General features: G+C 41.6%; 54 pseudogenes; all 54 read left to right on the forward strand.

The window, feature by feature from the left end:
- Positions 1–44: 44 nt before the first annotated feature.
- Positions 45–163, forward strand: LOC142705387 (5S ribosomal RNA; annotated as a pseudogene).
- Positions 164–230: 67 nt separating this feature from the next.
- LOC142705043 (5S ribosomal RNA) lies at positions 231–349 on the forward strand (annotated as a pseudogene).
- A 67-nt stretch (positions 350–416) lies between these two features.
- Positions 417–535, forward strand: LOC142705210 (5S ribosomal RNA; annotated as a pseudogene).
- Positions 536–602: 67 nt separating this feature from the next.
- On the forward strand, positions 603–721 carry LOC142704918 (5S ribosomal RNA; annotated as a pseudogene).
- A 67-nt stretch (positions 722–788) lies between these two features.
- On the forward strand, positions 789–907 carry LOC142704932 (5S ribosomal RNA; annotated as a pseudogene).
- A 253-nt stretch (positions 908–1,160) lies between these two features.
- Positions 1,161–1,279, forward strand: LOC142705463 (5S ribosomal RNA; annotated as a pseudogene).
- Positions 1,280–1,718: 439 nt separating this feature from the next.
- LOC142704997 (5S ribosomal RNA) lies at positions 1,719–1,837 on the forward strand (annotated as a pseudogene).
- Positions 1,838–1,904: 67 nt separating this feature from the next.
- Positions 1,905–2,023, forward strand: LOC142705360 (5S ribosomal RNA; annotated as a pseudogene).
- Positions 2,024–2,090: 67 nt separating this feature from the next.
- LOC142705031 (5S ribosomal RNA) lies at positions 2,091–2,209 on the forward strand (annotated as a pseudogene).
- Positions 2,210–2,276: 67 nt separating this feature from the next.
- On the forward strand, positions 2,277–2,395 carry LOC142705185 (5S ribosomal RNA; annotated as a pseudogene).
- Positions 2,396–2,462: 67 nt separating this feature from the next.
- LOC142705029 (5S ribosomal RNA) lies at positions 2,463–2,581 on the forward strand (annotated as a pseudogene).
- A 67-nt stretch (positions 2,582–2,648) lies between these two features.
- Positions 2,649–2,767, forward strand: LOC142705157 (5S ribosomal RNA; annotated as a pseudogene).
- A 67-nt stretch (positions 2,768–2,834) lies between these two features.
- LOC142705386 (5S ribosomal RNA) lies at positions 2,835–2,953 on the forward strand (annotated as a pseudogene).
- A 67-nt stretch (positions 2,954–3,020) lies between these two features.
- Positions 3,021–3,139, forward strand: LOC142705561 (5S ribosomal RNA; annotated as a pseudogene).
- Positions 3,140–3,206: 67 nt separating this feature from the next.
- On the forward strand, positions 3,207–3,325 carry LOC142705282 (5S ribosomal RNA; annotated as a pseudogene).
- Positions 3,326–3,392: 67 nt separating this feature from the next.
- Positions 3,393–3,511, forward strand: LOC142705229 (5S ribosomal RNA; annotated as a pseudogene).
- A 67-nt stretch (positions 3,512–3,578) lies between these two features.
- LOC142705164 (5S ribosomal RNA) lies at positions 3,579–3,697 on the forward strand (annotated as a pseudogene).
- A 67-nt stretch (positions 3,698–3,764) lies between these two features.
- On the forward strand, positions 3,765–3,883 carry LOC142705617 (5S ribosomal RNA; annotated as a pseudogene).
- A 253-nt stretch (positions 3,884–4,136) lies between these two features.
- On the forward strand, positions 4,137–4,255 carry LOC142705657 (5S ribosomal RNA; annotated as a pseudogene).
- A 67-nt stretch (positions 4,256–4,322) lies between these two features.
- Positions 4,323–4,441, forward strand: LOC142705181 (5S ribosomal RNA; annotated as a pseudogene).
- Positions 4,442–4,508: 67 nt separating this feature from the next.
- LOC142705142 (5S ribosomal RNA) lies at positions 4,509–4,627 on the forward strand (annotated as a pseudogene).
- A 67-nt stretch (positions 4,628–4,694) lies between these two features.
- Positions 4,695–4,813, forward strand: LOC142705455 (5S ribosomal RNA; annotated as a pseudogene).
- Positions 4,814–5,066: 253 nt separating this feature from the next.
- On the forward strand, positions 5,067–5,185 carry LOC142705211 (5S ribosomal RNA; annotated as a pseudogene).
- Positions 5,186–5,252: 67 nt separating this feature from the next.
- LOC142705276 (5S ribosomal RNA) lies at positions 5,253–5,371 on the forward strand (annotated as a pseudogene).
- A 67-nt stretch (positions 5,372–5,438) lies between these two features.
- Positions 5,439–5,557, forward strand: LOC142705602 (5S ribosomal RNA; annotated as a pseudogene).
- Positions 5,558–5,624: 67 nt separating this feature from the next.
- LOC142704954 (5S ribosomal RNA) lies at positions 5,625–5,743 on the forward strand (annotated as a pseudogene).
- A 67-nt stretch (positions 5,744–5,810) lies between these two features.
- LOC142705143 (5S ribosomal RNA) lies at positions 5,811–5,929 on the forward strand (annotated as a pseudogene).
- A 67-nt stretch (positions 5,930–5,996) lies between these two features.
- LOC142705597 (5S ribosomal RNA) lies at positions 5,997–6,115 on the forward strand (annotated as a pseudogene).
- Positions 6,116–6,182: 67 nt separating this feature from the next.
- Positions 6,183–6,301, forward strand: LOC142704928 (5S ribosomal RNA; annotated as a pseudogene).
- A 67-nt stretch (positions 6,302–6,368) lies between these two features.
- On the forward strand, positions 6,369–6,487 carry LOC142705687 (5S ribosomal RNA; annotated as a pseudogene).
- A 68-nt stretch (positions 6,488–6,555) lies between these two features.
- LOC142705150 (5S ribosomal RNA) lies at positions 6,556–6,674 on the forward strand (annotated as a pseudogene).
- A 67-nt stretch (positions 6,675–6,741) lies between these two features.
- Positions 6,742–6,860, forward strand: LOC142705536 (5S ribosomal RNA; annotated as a pseudogene).
- Positions 6,861–6,927: 67 nt separating this feature from the next.
- On the forward strand, positions 6,928–7,046 carry LOC142705459 (5S ribosomal RNA; annotated as a pseudogene).
- A 67-nt stretch (positions 7,047–7,113) lies between these two features.
- On the forward strand, positions 7,114–7,232 carry LOC142705498 (5S ribosomal RNA; annotated as a pseudogene).
- A 67-nt stretch (positions 7,233–7,299) lies between these two features.
- LOC142704907 (5S ribosomal RNA) lies at positions 7,300–7,418 on the forward strand (annotated as a pseudogene).
- Positions 7,419–7,671: 253 nt separating this feature from the next.
- On the forward strand, positions 7,672–7,790 carry LOC142705618 (5S ribosomal RNA; annotated as a pseudogene).
- A 67-nt stretch (positions 7,791–7,857) lies between these two features.
- On the forward strand, positions 7,858–7,976 carry LOC142705166 (5S ribosomal RNA; annotated as a pseudogene).
- A 67-nt stretch (positions 7,977–8,043) lies between these two features.
- On the forward strand, positions 8,044–8,162 carry LOC142705268 (5S ribosomal RNA; annotated as a pseudogene).
- Positions 8,163–8,218: 56 nt separating this feature from the next.
- LOC142705186 (5S ribosomal RNA) lies at positions 8,219–8,337 on the forward strand (annotated as a pseudogene).
- A 253-nt stretch (positions 8,338–8,590) lies between these two features.
- Positions 8,591–8,709, forward strand: LOC142705706 (5S ribosomal RNA; annotated as a pseudogene).
- A 253-nt stretch (positions 8,710–8,962) lies between these two features.
- LOC142705560 (5S ribosomal RNA) lies at positions 8,963–9,081 on the forward strand (annotated as a pseudogene).
- Positions 9,082–9,148: 67 nt separating this feature from the next.
- LOC142705603 (5S ribosomal RNA) lies at positions 9,149–9,267 on the forward strand (annotated as a pseudogene).
- Positions 9,268–9,334: 67 nt separating this feature from the next.
- Positions 9,335–9,453, forward strand: LOC142705482 (5S ribosomal RNA; annotated as a pseudogene).
- Positions 9,454–9,693: 240 nt separating this feature from the next.
- Positions 9,694–9,812, forward strand: LOC142705070 (5S ribosomal RNA; annotated as a pseudogene).
- A 67-nt stretch (positions 9,813–9,879) lies between these two features.
- On the forward strand, positions 9,880–9,998 carry LOC142705628 (5S ribosomal RNA; annotated as a pseudogene).
- Positions 9,999–10,065: 67 nt separating this feature from the next.
- LOC142705709 (5S ribosomal RNA) lies at positions 10,066–10,184 on the forward strand (annotated as a pseudogene).
- Positions 10,185–10,251: 67 nt separating this feature from the next.
- Positions 10,252–10,370, forward strand: LOC142704942 (5S ribosomal RNA; annotated as a pseudogene).
- Positions 10,371–10,809: 439 nt separating this feature from the next.
- LOC142705305 (5S ribosomal RNA) lies at positions 10,810–10,928 on the forward strand (annotated as a pseudogene).
- A 67-nt stretch (positions 10,929–10,995) lies between these two features.
- LOC142704912 (5S ribosomal RNA) lies at positions 10,996–11,114 on the forward strand (annotated as a pseudogene).
- Positions 11,115–11,181: 67 nt separating this feature from the next.
- Positions 11,182–11,300, forward strand: LOC142704952 (5S ribosomal RNA; annotated as a pseudogene).
- A 67-nt stretch (positions 11,301–11,367) lies between these two features.
- LOC142705447 (5S ribosomal RNA) lies at positions 11,368–11,486 on the forward strand (annotated as a pseudogene).
- A 67-nt stretch (positions 11,487–11,553) lies between these two features.
- LOC142705495 (5S ribosomal RNA) lies at positions 11,554–11,672 on the forward strand (annotated as a pseudogene).
- Positions 11,673–11,925: 253 nt separating this feature from the next.
- LOC142705415 (5S ribosomal RNA) lies at positions 11,926–12,044 on the forward strand (annotated as a pseudogene).
- Positions 12,045–12,111: 67 nt separating this feature from the next.
- On the forward strand, positions 12,112–12,230 carry LOC142705098 (5S ribosomal RNA; annotated as a pseudogene).
- The last annotated feature ends 237 nt before the right edge of the window (positions 12,231–12,467 follow it).

Here is a 12,467-nt window from a genome sequence, read left to right on the forward strand (position 1 = left end):
GTTTCACAATCGATTAAAAAGGACTATGGATAAAAGCATTTAATGTCAATGGCCATTCTAAGCTGAATGTGCCTGCTCTCGTCGGATCGCAGAAGTTACACAGCTTAAGGCCTCGCTAGTACCAGTGTGGGAGACTGTCTGGGAATCCGTGGTGCGGTTGACTTATTATTATGTCGTTTAGATTTTGTTTCACAATCGATTAAAAAGGACTATGGATTAAAGCATTTAATGTCAATGGCCATTCTAAGCTGAATGTCCCTGCTCTCGTCAGATCGCAGAAGTTACACAGTTTAAGGCCTCGCTAGTACCAGTGTGGGAGACTCTCTGTGAATACGTGGTGTGGTTGACTTTTTATTATGTTGTTTAGATTTTGTTTCACAATAGATTAAATAGGACTATGGATTAAGGCTTTTAATGTCAATGGCCATTCTAAGCTGAATGTGCCTGCTCTCGTCAGATCGCAGAAGTTACACAGCTTAAGGCCTCGCTAGTACCAGTGTGGGAGACTGTCTGGGAATCCGTGGTGCGGTTGACTTTTTATTATGTCGTTTAGATTTTGTTTCACAATCGATTAAAAAGGACTATGGATTAATGCATTTAAAGTCAATGGCCATTCTAAGCTGAATGTGCCTGCTCTCGTCAGATCGCAGAAGTTACACAGCTTAACGCCTCGCTAGTACCAGTGTGGGAGACTGTCTGGGAATCCGTGGTGCGGTTGACTTTTTATTATGTAGTTTAGATTTTGTTTCACAATAGATTAAATAGGACTATGGATTAAAGCATTTAATGTCAATGGCCATTCTAAGCTGAATGTCCCTGCTCTCGTCAGATCGCAGAAGTTACACAGCTTAAGGCCTCGCTAGTACCAGTGTGGGATACTGTCTGGGAATCCGTGGTGCGTTTGACTTTTTATTATGTCGTTTAGATTTTGTTTCACAATCGATTAAAAAGGATTATGGATTAAAGCATTTAATGTCAATGGCCATTCTAAGCTGAATGTCCCTTCTCTCGTCAGGTCGCAGAAGTTACACAGCTTAAGGCCTCGCTAGTACCAGTGTGGGAGACTGTCTGGGAATCCGTGGTGCGGTTGCCTTTTTATTATGTCGGTTAGATTTTGTTTCACAATCGATTAAAAAGGACTATGGATTAAAGCATTTAACGTCAATGGCCATTCTAAGCTGAATGTGCCTGCTCCCGTCAGATCGCAGAAGTTACACAGCTTAAGGCCTTGCTAGTACTAGTGTGGGAGACTGTCTGGGAATCCGTGGTGCGGTTGACTTTTTATTATGTCGTTTAGATTTTGTTTAACAATAGATTAAATAGGACTATGGATTAAAGCATTTAACGTCAATGGCCATTCTAAGCTGAATGTGCCTGCTCTCGTCAGAACGCAGAAGTTACACTGCTTAAGACCTCGCTAGTACCAGTGTGGGAGACTGTCTGGGAATCCGTGGTGCGCTTGAATTTTTATTATGTCGTTTAGATTTTGTTTCACAATCGATTAAAAAGGACTATGGATTAAAGCATTTAATATCAATGGCCATTCTAAGCTGAATATCTCTGCTCTCGTCAGATCGCAGAAGTTACACATCTTAAGGCCTCGCTAGTACCAGTGTGGGAGACTGTCTGTGAATCCGTGGTGCGGTTGACTTTTTATTATGTCGTTTAGATTTTGTTTCACAATCGATTAAAAAGGACTGTGGATTAAAGCATTTAATGTCAATGGCCATTCTAAGCTGAATGTGCCTGCTCTCGTTAGATCGCAGAAGTTACACAGCTTAACGCCTCGCTAGTACCAGTGTGGGAGACTGTCTGGGAATCCGTGGTGCGGTTGACTTTTTATTATGTCGTTTAGATTTTGTTTCACAATCGATTAAAAAGGACTATGGATTAAAGCATTTAACGTCAATGGCCATTCTAAGCTGAATGTGCCTGCTCTCGTCAGATCGCAGAAGTTACACAGCTTAAGGCCTTGCTAGTACTAGTGTGGGAGACTGTCTGGGAATCCGTGGTGCGGTTGACTTTTTATTATGTCGTTTAGATTTTGTTTAACAATAGATTAAATAGGACTATGGATAAAAGCATTTAACGTCAATGGCCATTCTAAGCTGAATGTGCCTGCTCTCGTCAGAACGCAGAAGTTACACTGCTTAAGACCTCGCTAGTACCAGTGTGGGAGACTGTCTGGGAATCCGTGGTGCGGTTGAATTTTTATTATGTCGTTTAGATTTTGGTTCACAATCGATTAAAAAGGACTATGGATTAAAGCATTTAATGTCAATGGCCATTCTAAGCTGAATGTGCCTGCTCTCGTTAGATCGCAGAAGTTACACAGCTTAGCGCTTCGCTAGTACCAGTGTGGGAGACTGTCTGGGAATCCGTGGTGCGGTTGACTTTTTATTATGTCGTTTAGATTTTGTTTCACAATAGATTAAATAGGACTATGGATTAAAGCATTTACCGTCAATGGCCATTCTAAGCTGAATGTGCCTGTTCTCGTCAGATCGCAGAAGTTACACAGCTTAAGACCTCGCTAGTACCAGTGTGGGAGACTGTCTGGGAATCCGTGGTGCGGTTGAATTTTTATTATGTCGTTTAGATTTTGTTTCACAATCGATTAAAAAGGACTATGGATTAAAGCATTTAATGTCAATGGCCATTCTAAGCTGAATGTCCCTGCCCTCGTCAGATCGCAGAAGTTACAGAGCTTAAGGCCTCGCTAGTACCAGTGTGGGAGACTGTCTGGGAATCCGTGGTGCGGTTGACTTTTTATTATGTCGTTTAGATTTTGTTTCACAATCGATTAAAAAGGACTATGGATTAAAGCATTTAATGTCAATGGCCATTCTAAGCTGAATGTGCCTGCTCTCTTCAGATCGCAGAAGTTACACAGCTTAAGGCCTCGCTAGTACCAGTGTGGGAGACTGTCTGGGAATCCGTGGTGCAGTTGACTTTTTATTATGTCGTTTAGATTTTGTTTCACAATCGATTAAAAAGGACTATGTATTACATCATTTAATGTCAATGGCCATTCTAAGCTGAATGTTCCTGCTCTCGTCAGATCGCAGAAGTTACACAGCTTAAGGCCTCGCTAGTACCAGTGTGGGAGACTGTCTGGGAATCCGTGGTGCGGTTGAATTTTTATTATGTCGTTTCGATTTTGTTTCACAATCGATTAAAAAGGACTATGGATTAAAGCATTTAATGTCAATGGCCATTCTAAGCTGAATGTCCCTGCTCTCGTCAGATCGCAGAAGTTACACAGCTTAAGGCCTCGCTAGTACCAGTATGGGAGACTGTCTGGGAATCCGTGGTGCGGTTGACTTCTTATTATGTTGTTTAGATTTTGTTTCACAATAGATTAAATAGGACTATGGATTAAGGCTTTTAATGTCAATGGCCATTCTAAGCTGAATGTACCTGCTCTCGTCAGAACGCAGAAGTTACACAGCTTAAGGCCTCGCTAGTACCAGTGTGGGAGACTGTCTGGGAATCCGTGGTGCGGTTGACTTTTTATTGTGTCGTTTAGATTTTGTTTCACAATAGATTAAATAGGACTATGGATTAAAGCATTTAACGTCAATGGCCATTCTAAGCTGAATGTGCCTGCTCTCGTCAGATCGCAGAAGTTACACAGCTTAAATCCTCGCTAGTACCAGTGTGGGAGACTGTCTGGGAATCTGTGGTGCGGTTGACTTTATATTATGTCGTTTAGATTTTGTTTCACAATAGATTAAATAGGACTATGGATTAAAGCATTTAACGTCAATGGCCATTCTAAGCTGAATGTGCCTGCTCTCGTCAGAACGCAGAAGTTACACAGCTTAAGGCCTCGCTAGTACCAGTGTGGGAAACTGTCTGGGAATCCGTGGTGCGGTTGAATTTTTATTATGTCGTTTAGATTTTGTTTCACAATCGATTAAAAAGGACTATGGATTAAAGCATTTAATGTCAATGGCCATTCTAAGCTGAATGTCCCTGCTCTCGTCAAATAGCAGAAGTTACACAGCTTAAGGCCTCGCTAGTACCAGTGTGGGAGACTCTCTGGGAATCCGTGGTGCGGTTGATTTTTTATTATGTTGTTTAGATTTTGTTTCACAATAGATTAAATAGGACTATGGATTAAGGCTTTTAATGTCAATCGCCATTCTAAGCTGAATGTGCCTGCTCTCGTCAGATCGCAGAAGTTACACAGCTTAAGGCATCGCTAGTACCAGTGTGGGAGACTGTCTGGGAATCAGTGGTGCGGTTGACTTTTTATTATGTTGTTTAGATTTTGTTTCACAATCGATTAAAAAGGACTATGGATTAAAGCATTTAATGTCAATGGCCATTCTAAACTGAATGTGCCTGCTCTCGTTAGATCGCAGAAGTTACACAGCTTAACGCCTCGCTAGTACCAGTGTGGGAGACTGTCTGGGAATCCGTGGTGCGGTTGACTTTTTATTATGTCGTTTAGATTTTGTTTCACAATCGATTAAAAAGGACTATGGATTAAAGCATTTAATGTCAATGGCCATTCTAAGCTGAATGTGCCTGCTCTCGTCAGATCGCAGAAGTTCCACAGCTTAATGCCTCGCTAGTACCAGTATGGGAGACTGTCTGGGAATCCGTGGTGCGGTTGACTTTTTATTATGTCGTTTAGATTTTGTTTCACAATCGATTAAAAAGGACTATGGATTAAATCATTTAACGTCAATTGCCATTCTAAGCTGAATGTGCCTGCTCTCGTCAGATCGCAGAAGTTACACAGCTTAAGGCCTCGCTAGTACCAGTGTGGGAGACTGTCTGGGAATCCGTGGTGCGGTTGAATTTTTATTATGTCGTTTAGATTTTGTTTCACAATCGATTAAAAAGGACTATGGATTAAAGCATTTAATGTCAATGGCCATTCTAAGCTGAATGTCCCTGCTTTTGTCAGATCGCAGAAGTTACACAGCTTAAGGCCTCGCTAGTACCAGTATGGGAGACTGTCTATGAATCCGTGGTGCGGTTGACTTTTTATTATGTTGTTTAGATTTTGTTTCACAATAGATTAAATAGGACTATGGATTAAGGCTTTTAATGTCAATGGCCATTCTAAGCTGAATGTGCCTGCTCTCGTCAGATCGCAGAAGTTACACAGCTTAAGGCCTCGCTAGTACCAGTGTGGGAGACTGTCTGGGAATCCGTGGTGCGGTTGACTTTTTATTATGTCGTTTAGATTTTGTTTCACAATAGATTAAATAGGACTATGGATTAAAGCATTTAACGTCAATGGCCATTCTAAGCTGAATGTGCCTGCTCTCGTCAGATCGCAGAAGTTACACAGCTTAAGGCCTCGCTAGTACCAGTGTGGGAGACTGTCTGGGAATCCGTGGTGCAGTTGACTTTTTATTATGTCGTTTAGATTTTGTTTCACAATCGATTAAAAAGGACTATGGATTAAAGCATTTAATGTCAATGGCCATTCTAAGCTGAATGTGCCTGCTCTTGTCAGATCGCAGAAGTTACACAGCTTAAGGCCTCGCTAGTACCAGTGTGGGAGACTGTCTGGGAATCCGTGGTGCGGTTGACTTTTTATTATGTCGTTTAGATTTTGTTTCACAATCGATTAAAAAGGACTATGGATTAAAGCATTTAATGTCAATGGCCATTCTAGGCTGAATGTACCTGCTTTTGTCAGATCGCAGAAGTTACACAGCTTAAGGCCTCGCTAGTACCAGTGTGGGAGACTGTCTGGGAATCCGTGGTGCGGTTGACTTTTTATTATGTCGTTTAGATTTTGTTTCACAATAGATTAAATAGGACTATGGATTAAAGCATTTAATGTCAATGGCTATTCTAAGCTGAATGTGCTTGCTCTCGTCAGAACGCAGAAGTTACACAGCTTAAGGCCTCGCTAGTACCAGTGTGGGAGACTGTCTGGGAATCCGTGGAGCGGTTTGCTTTTTATTATGTTGTTTAGATTTTGTTTCACAATAGATTAAATAGGACTATGAATTAAGGCTTTTAATGTTAATGGCCATTCTAAGCTGAATGTGCCTGCTCTCGTCAGAATGCAGAAGTTACACAGCTTAAGGCCTCGCTAGTACCAGTGTGGGAGACTGTCTGGGAATCCGTGGTGCGGTTGACTTTTTATTATGTCGTTTAGATTTTGTTTCACAATCGATTAAAAAGGACTATGGATTAAATCATTTAATGTCAATGGCCATTTTAAGCTGAATGTGCCTGCTCTCGTCAGATCGCAGAAGTTACACAGCTTAAGGCCTCGCTAGTACCAGTGTGGGAGACTGTCTGGGAATCCGTGGTGCGGTTGAATTTTTATTATGTCGTTTCGATTTTGTTTCACAATCGATTAAAAAGGACTATGGATTAAAGCATTTAATGTCAATGGCCATTCTAAGCTGAATATCCCTGCTCTCGTCAGATCGCAGAAGTTACACAGCTTAAGGCCTCGCTAGTACCAGTGTGGGAGACTGTCTGTGAATCCGTGGTGCGGTTGACTTTTTATTATGTCGTTTAGATTTTGTTTCACAATCGATTAAAAAGGACTATGGATTAAAAGCATTTAATGTCAATGGCCATTCTAAGCTGAATGTGCCTGCTCTCGTTAGATCGCAGAAGTTACACAGCTTAACGCCTCGCTGGTACCAGTGTGGGAGACTGTCTGGGAATCCGTGGTGCGGTTGACTTTTTATTATGTCGTTTAGATTTTGTTTCACAATAGATTAAATAGGACTATGGATTAAAACATTTACCGTCAATGGCCATTCTAAGCTGAATGTGCCTGCTCTCGTCAGATCGCAGAAGTTACACAGCTTAAGGCCTCGCTAGTACCAGTGTGGGAGACTGTCTGGGAATCCGTGGTGCGGTTGAATTTATATTATGTCGTTTAGATTTTGTTTCACAGTCGATTAAGAAGGACTATGGATTAAATCATTTAATGTCAATGGCCATTCTAAGCTGAATGTGCCTGCTCTCGTCAGATCGCAGAAGTTACACAGCTTAAGGCCTCGTTAGTACCAGTGTGGGAGACTGTCTGGGAATCCGTGGTGCGGTTGAATTTTTATTATGTCGTTTCGATTTTGTTTCACAATCGATTAAAAAGGACTATGGATTAACGCATTTAATGTCAATGGCAATTCTAAGCTGAATGTCCCTGCTCTCGTCAGATCGCAGAAATTACACAGCTTAAGGCCTCGCTAGTACCAGTATGGGAGACTGTTTGGGAATCCGTGGTGCGGTTGACTTTTTATTATGTTGTTTAGATTTTGTTTCACAATAGATTAAATAGGACTATGGATTAAGGCTTTTGATGTCAATGGCAATTCTAAGCTGAATGTGCCTGCTCTCGTCAGTTCGCAGAAGTTACACAGCTTAAGGCCTCGCTAGTACCAGTGTGGGAGACTGTCTGGGAATCCGTGGTGCGGTTGACTTTTTATTATGTCGTTTAGATTTTGTTTCACAATAGATTAAATAGGACTATGGATTAAAGCATTTAACGTCAATGGCCATTCTAAGCTGAATGTGCCTGCTGTCGTCAGATCGCAGAAGTTACACAGCTTAAATCCTCGCTAGTACCAGTGTGGGAGACTGTCTGGGAATCCGTGGTGCGGTTGACTTTTTATTATGTCGTTTAGATTTTGTTTCACAATAGATTAAATAGGACTATGGATTAAAGCATTTAACGTCAATGGCCATTCTAAGCTGAATGTGCCTGCTCTCGTCAGAACGCAGAAGTTACACAGCTTAAGGCCTCGCTAGTACCAGTGTGGGAAACTGTCTGGGAATCCGTGGTGCGGTTGAATTTTTATTATGTCGTTTAGATTTTGTTTCACAATCGATTAAAAAGGACTATGGATTAAAGCATTTAATGTCAATGGCCATTCTAAGCTGAATGTCCCTGCTCTCGTCAGATCGCAGAAGTTACACAGCTTAAGGCCTCGCTAGTACCAGTGTGGGAGACTCTCTGGGAATCCGTCGTGCGGTTGAATTTTTATTATGTTGTTTAGATTTTGTTTCACAATAGATTAAATAGGACTATGGATTAAGGCTTTTAATGTCAATCGCCATTCTAAGCTGAATGTGCCTGCTCTCGTCAGATCGCAGAAGTTACACAGCTTAAGGCCTCGCTAGTACCAGTGTGGGAGACTGTCTGGGAATCAGTGGTGCGGTTGACTTTTTATTATTTTGTTTCACAATCGATTAAAAAGGACTATGGATTAAAGCATTTAATGTCAATGGCCATTCTAAACTGAATGTGCCTGCTCTCGTTAGATCGCAGAAGTTACACAGCTTAACGCCTCGCTAGTACCAGTGTGGGAGACTGTCTGGGAATCCGTGGTGCAGTTGACTTTTAATTATGTCGTTTAGATTTTGTTTCACAATCGATTAAAAAGGACTATGGATTAAAGCATTTAAAGTCAATGCTCATTCTAAGCTGAATGTGCCTGCTCTCGTTAGATCGCAGAAGTTACACAGCTTAATGCCTCGCTAGTACCAGTGTGGGAGACTGTCTGGGAATCCGTGGTGCGGTTGCCTTTTTATTATGTCGTTTAGATTTTGTTTCACAATCGATTAAAAAGAACTATGGATTAAAGCCTTTAACGTCAATGGCCATTCTGAGCTGAATGTCCCTGCTCTCGTCAGTTCGCAGAAGTTACACAGCTTAAGGCCTCGCTAGTACCAGTGTGGGAGACTGTCTGGGAATCCGTGGTGCGGTTGACTTTTTATTATGTCGTTTAGATTTTGTTTCACAATCGATTAAAAAGGACTATGGATTAAAGCATTTAATGTCAATGGCCATTCTAAGCTGAATGTGCATGCTCTTGTTAGATCGCAGAAGTTAAACAGCTTAACGCCTCGCTAGTAACAGTGTGGGAGACTGTCTGGGAATCCGTGGTGCGGTTGACTTTTTATTATTTCGTTTAGATTTTGTTTCACAATAGATTAAATAGGACTATGGATTAAAACATTTAATGACAATGGCCATTCTAAGCTGAATGTGCCTGCTCTCGTCAGATCGCAGAAGTTACACAGCTTAAGGCCTCGCTAGTACCAATGTGGGAGACTGTCTGGGAATCCGTGGTGCGGTTGACTTTTTATTATGTCGTTTAGATTTTGTTTCACAATCGATTAAAAAGGACTATGGATTAAAGCATTTAATGTCAATGGCCATTCTAAGCTGAATGTGCCTGCTCTTGTCAGATCGCAGAAGTTACACAGCTTAAGGCCTCGCTAGTACCAGTGTGGGAGACTGTCTGGGAATCCGTGGTGCGGTTGACTTTTTATTATGTCGTTTAGATTTTGTTTCACAATAGATTAAAAAGGACTATGGATTAAAGCATTTAATGTCAATGGCCGTTCTAAGCTGAATGTGCCTGCTCTCGTCAGATCGCAGAAGTTACACAGCTTAAGGCCTCGCTAGTACCAGTGTGGGAGACTGTCTGGGAATCCGTGGTGCGGTTGACTTTTTATTATGTCGTTTAGATTATGTTTCACAATAGATTAAATAGGACTATGGATTAAAGCATTTAACGTCAATAGCCATTCTAAGCTGAATGTAGAACGCAGAAGTTACACAGCTTAAGGCCTCGCTAGTACCAGTGTGGGAGACTGTCTGGGAATCCGTGGTGTGGTTGAATTTTTATTATGTCGTTTAGATTTTGTTTCACAATCGATTAAAAAGGACTATGGATTAAAGCCTCTAATGTCAATGGCCATTCTAAGCTGAATGTCCCTGCTCTCGTCAGATCGCAGAAGTTACACAGCTTAAGGCCTCGCTAGTACCAGTGTGGGAGACTGTCTGGGAATTCGTAGTGCGGTTTACTTTTTATTATGTCGTTTAGATTTTGTTTCACAATAGATTAAAAAGGACTATGGATTAAAGCATTTAACGTCAATGGCCATTCTAAGCTGAATGTGCCTGCTCTCGTCAGATCGCAGAAGTTACACAGTTTAAGGCCTCGCTAGTACCAGTGTGGGAGACTGTCTGGGAATCCGTGGTGCGGTTGCCTTTTTATTATGTCATTTAGATTTTGTTTCACAATCGATTAAAAAGGACTATGGATTAAAGCATTTCATGTCAATGGCCATTCTAAGCTGAATGTGCCTGCTCTCGTCAGATCGCAGAAGTTACACAGCTTAAGGCCTCGCTAGTACCAGTGTGGGAGACTGTCTGGGAATCCGTGGTGCGGTTGACTTTTTATTATGTCGTTTAGATTTTGTTTCACAATAGATTAAATAGGACTATGGATTAAAGCATTTAACATCCATGGCCATTCTAAGCTGAATGTGCCTGCTCTCGTCAGATCGCAGAAGTTACACAGCTTAAGGCCTCGCTAGTACCAGTGTGGGAGACTGTCTGGGAATCCGTGGTGCGGTTGAATTTTTATTATGTCGTTTAGATTTTGTTTCACAATCGATTAAAAAGGACTATGGATTAAAGCATTTAATGTCAATGGCCATTCTAAACTGAATGTCCCTGCTCTCGTCAGATCGCAGAAGTTACACAGCTTAACGCCTCCCTAGTACCAGTGTGGGAGACAGTCTGGGAATCCGTGGTGCGGTTGACTTTTTATTATGTCGTTTAGATTTTTTTTCACAATAGATTAAATAGGACTATGGATTAAATCATTTAACGTCAATGGCCATTCTAAGCTGAATGTGCCTGCTCTCGTCAGATAGCAGAAGTTACCCAGCTTAAGGCCTCGCTAGTACCAGTGTGGGAGACTGTCTCGGAATCCGTTGTGCGGTTGAATTTTTATTATGTCGTTTAGATTTTGTTTCACAATCGATTAAAAAGGACTATGGATTAAAGCATTTAATGTCAATGGCCATTCTAAGCTGAATGTGCCTGCTCTCGTCAGATCGCAGAAGTTACACAGCTTAAGGCCTCGCTAGTACCAATGTGGGAGACTGTCTGGGAATCCGTGGTGCGGTTGACTTTTTATTATGTCGTTTAGATTTTGTTTCACAATCGATTAAAAAGGACTATGGATTAAAGCATTTAACGTCAATGGCAATTCTAAGCTGAATGTGCCTGCTCTCGTCAGATCACAGAAGTTACACAGCTTAAGGCCTCGCTAGTACCAGTGTGGGAGACTGTCTGGGAATCCGTGGTGCGGTTGACTATTTATTATGTTGTTTAGATTTTGTTTCACAATCGATTAAAAAGGACTATGGATTAAAGCATTTAATGTCAATGGCCATTCTAAGCTGAATGTGCCTGCTCTCGTCAGATCGCAGAAGTTACACAGCTTAAGGCCTCGCTTGTACCAGTGTGGGAGACTGTCTGGGAATCCGTGGTGCGGTAGCCTTTTTATTATGTCGTTTAGATTTTGTTTCACAATCGATTAAAAAGGACTATGGATTAAAGCATTTAATGTCAATGGCCATTCTAAGCTGAATGTGCCTGCTCTCGTCAGATCGCAGAAGTTACACAGCTTAAGGCCTCGCTAGTACCAGTGTGGGAGACTGTCTGGGAATCCGTGGTGCGGTTGCCTTTTTATTATGTCGTTTAGATTTTGTTTCACAATCGATTAAAAAGGACTATGGATTAAAGCATTTCATGTCAATGGCCATTCTAAGCTGAATGTGCCTGCTCTCGTCAGATCGCAGAAGTTACACAGCTTAAGGCCTCGCTAGTACCAGTGTGGGAGACTGGCTGGGAATCTGTGGTGCGGTTGACTTTTTATTATGTCGTTTAGATTTTGTTTCACAATCGATTAAAAAGGACTATGGATTAAAGCATTTAAAGTCAATGGCCATTCTAAGCTGAATGTGCCTGCTCTCGTTAGATCGCAGAAGTTACACAGCTTAACGCCTCGCTAGTACCAGTGTGGGAGACTGTCTAGGAATCCGTGGTGCGGTTGAGTTTTTATTATGTCGTTTAGATTTTGTTTCACAATAGATTAAATAGGACTATGGATTAAAGCATTTAACGTCAGTGGCCATTCTAAGCTGAATGTACCTGCTCTCGTCCGAACGCAGAAGTTACACAGCTTAAGGCCTCGCTAGTACCAGTGTGGGAGACTGTCTGGGAATCCGTGGTGCGGTTGAGTTTTTATTATGTCGTTTAGATTTTGTTTCACAATAGATTAAATAGGACTATGGATTAAAGCATTTAACGTCAGTGGCCATTCTAAGCTGAATGTACCTGCTCTCGTCCAAACGCAGAAGTTACATAGCTTAAGGCCTCGCTAGTACCAGTGTGGGAGACTGTCTGCGAATCAGTGGTGCTGTTGACTATTTATTATGTCGTTTAGATTTTGTTTCACAATCGATTAAAAAGGACTATGGATTAAAGCATTTAATGTCAATGGCCATTCTAAGCTGAATGTGCCTGCTCTCGTCAGTTCACAGAAGTTACACAGCTTAAGGCCTCGCAGGTACCAGTGTGGGAGACTGTCTGGGAATCCGTGGTGCGGTTGCATTTTTATTATGTTGTTTAGATTTTGTTTCACAATCAATTAAAAAGGATTATG

The sequence above is a fragment of the Rhinoderma darwinii genome, unplaced genomic scaffold (genome assembly GCF_050947455.1).
Source record: "Rhinoderma darwinii isolate aRhiDar2 unplaced genomic scaffold, aRhiDar2.hap1 Scaffold_3387, whole genome shotgun sequence".
Lineage (NCBI taxonomy): Eukaryota > Metazoa > Chordata > Amphibia > Anura > Rhinodermatidae > Rhinoderma > Rhinoderma darwinii.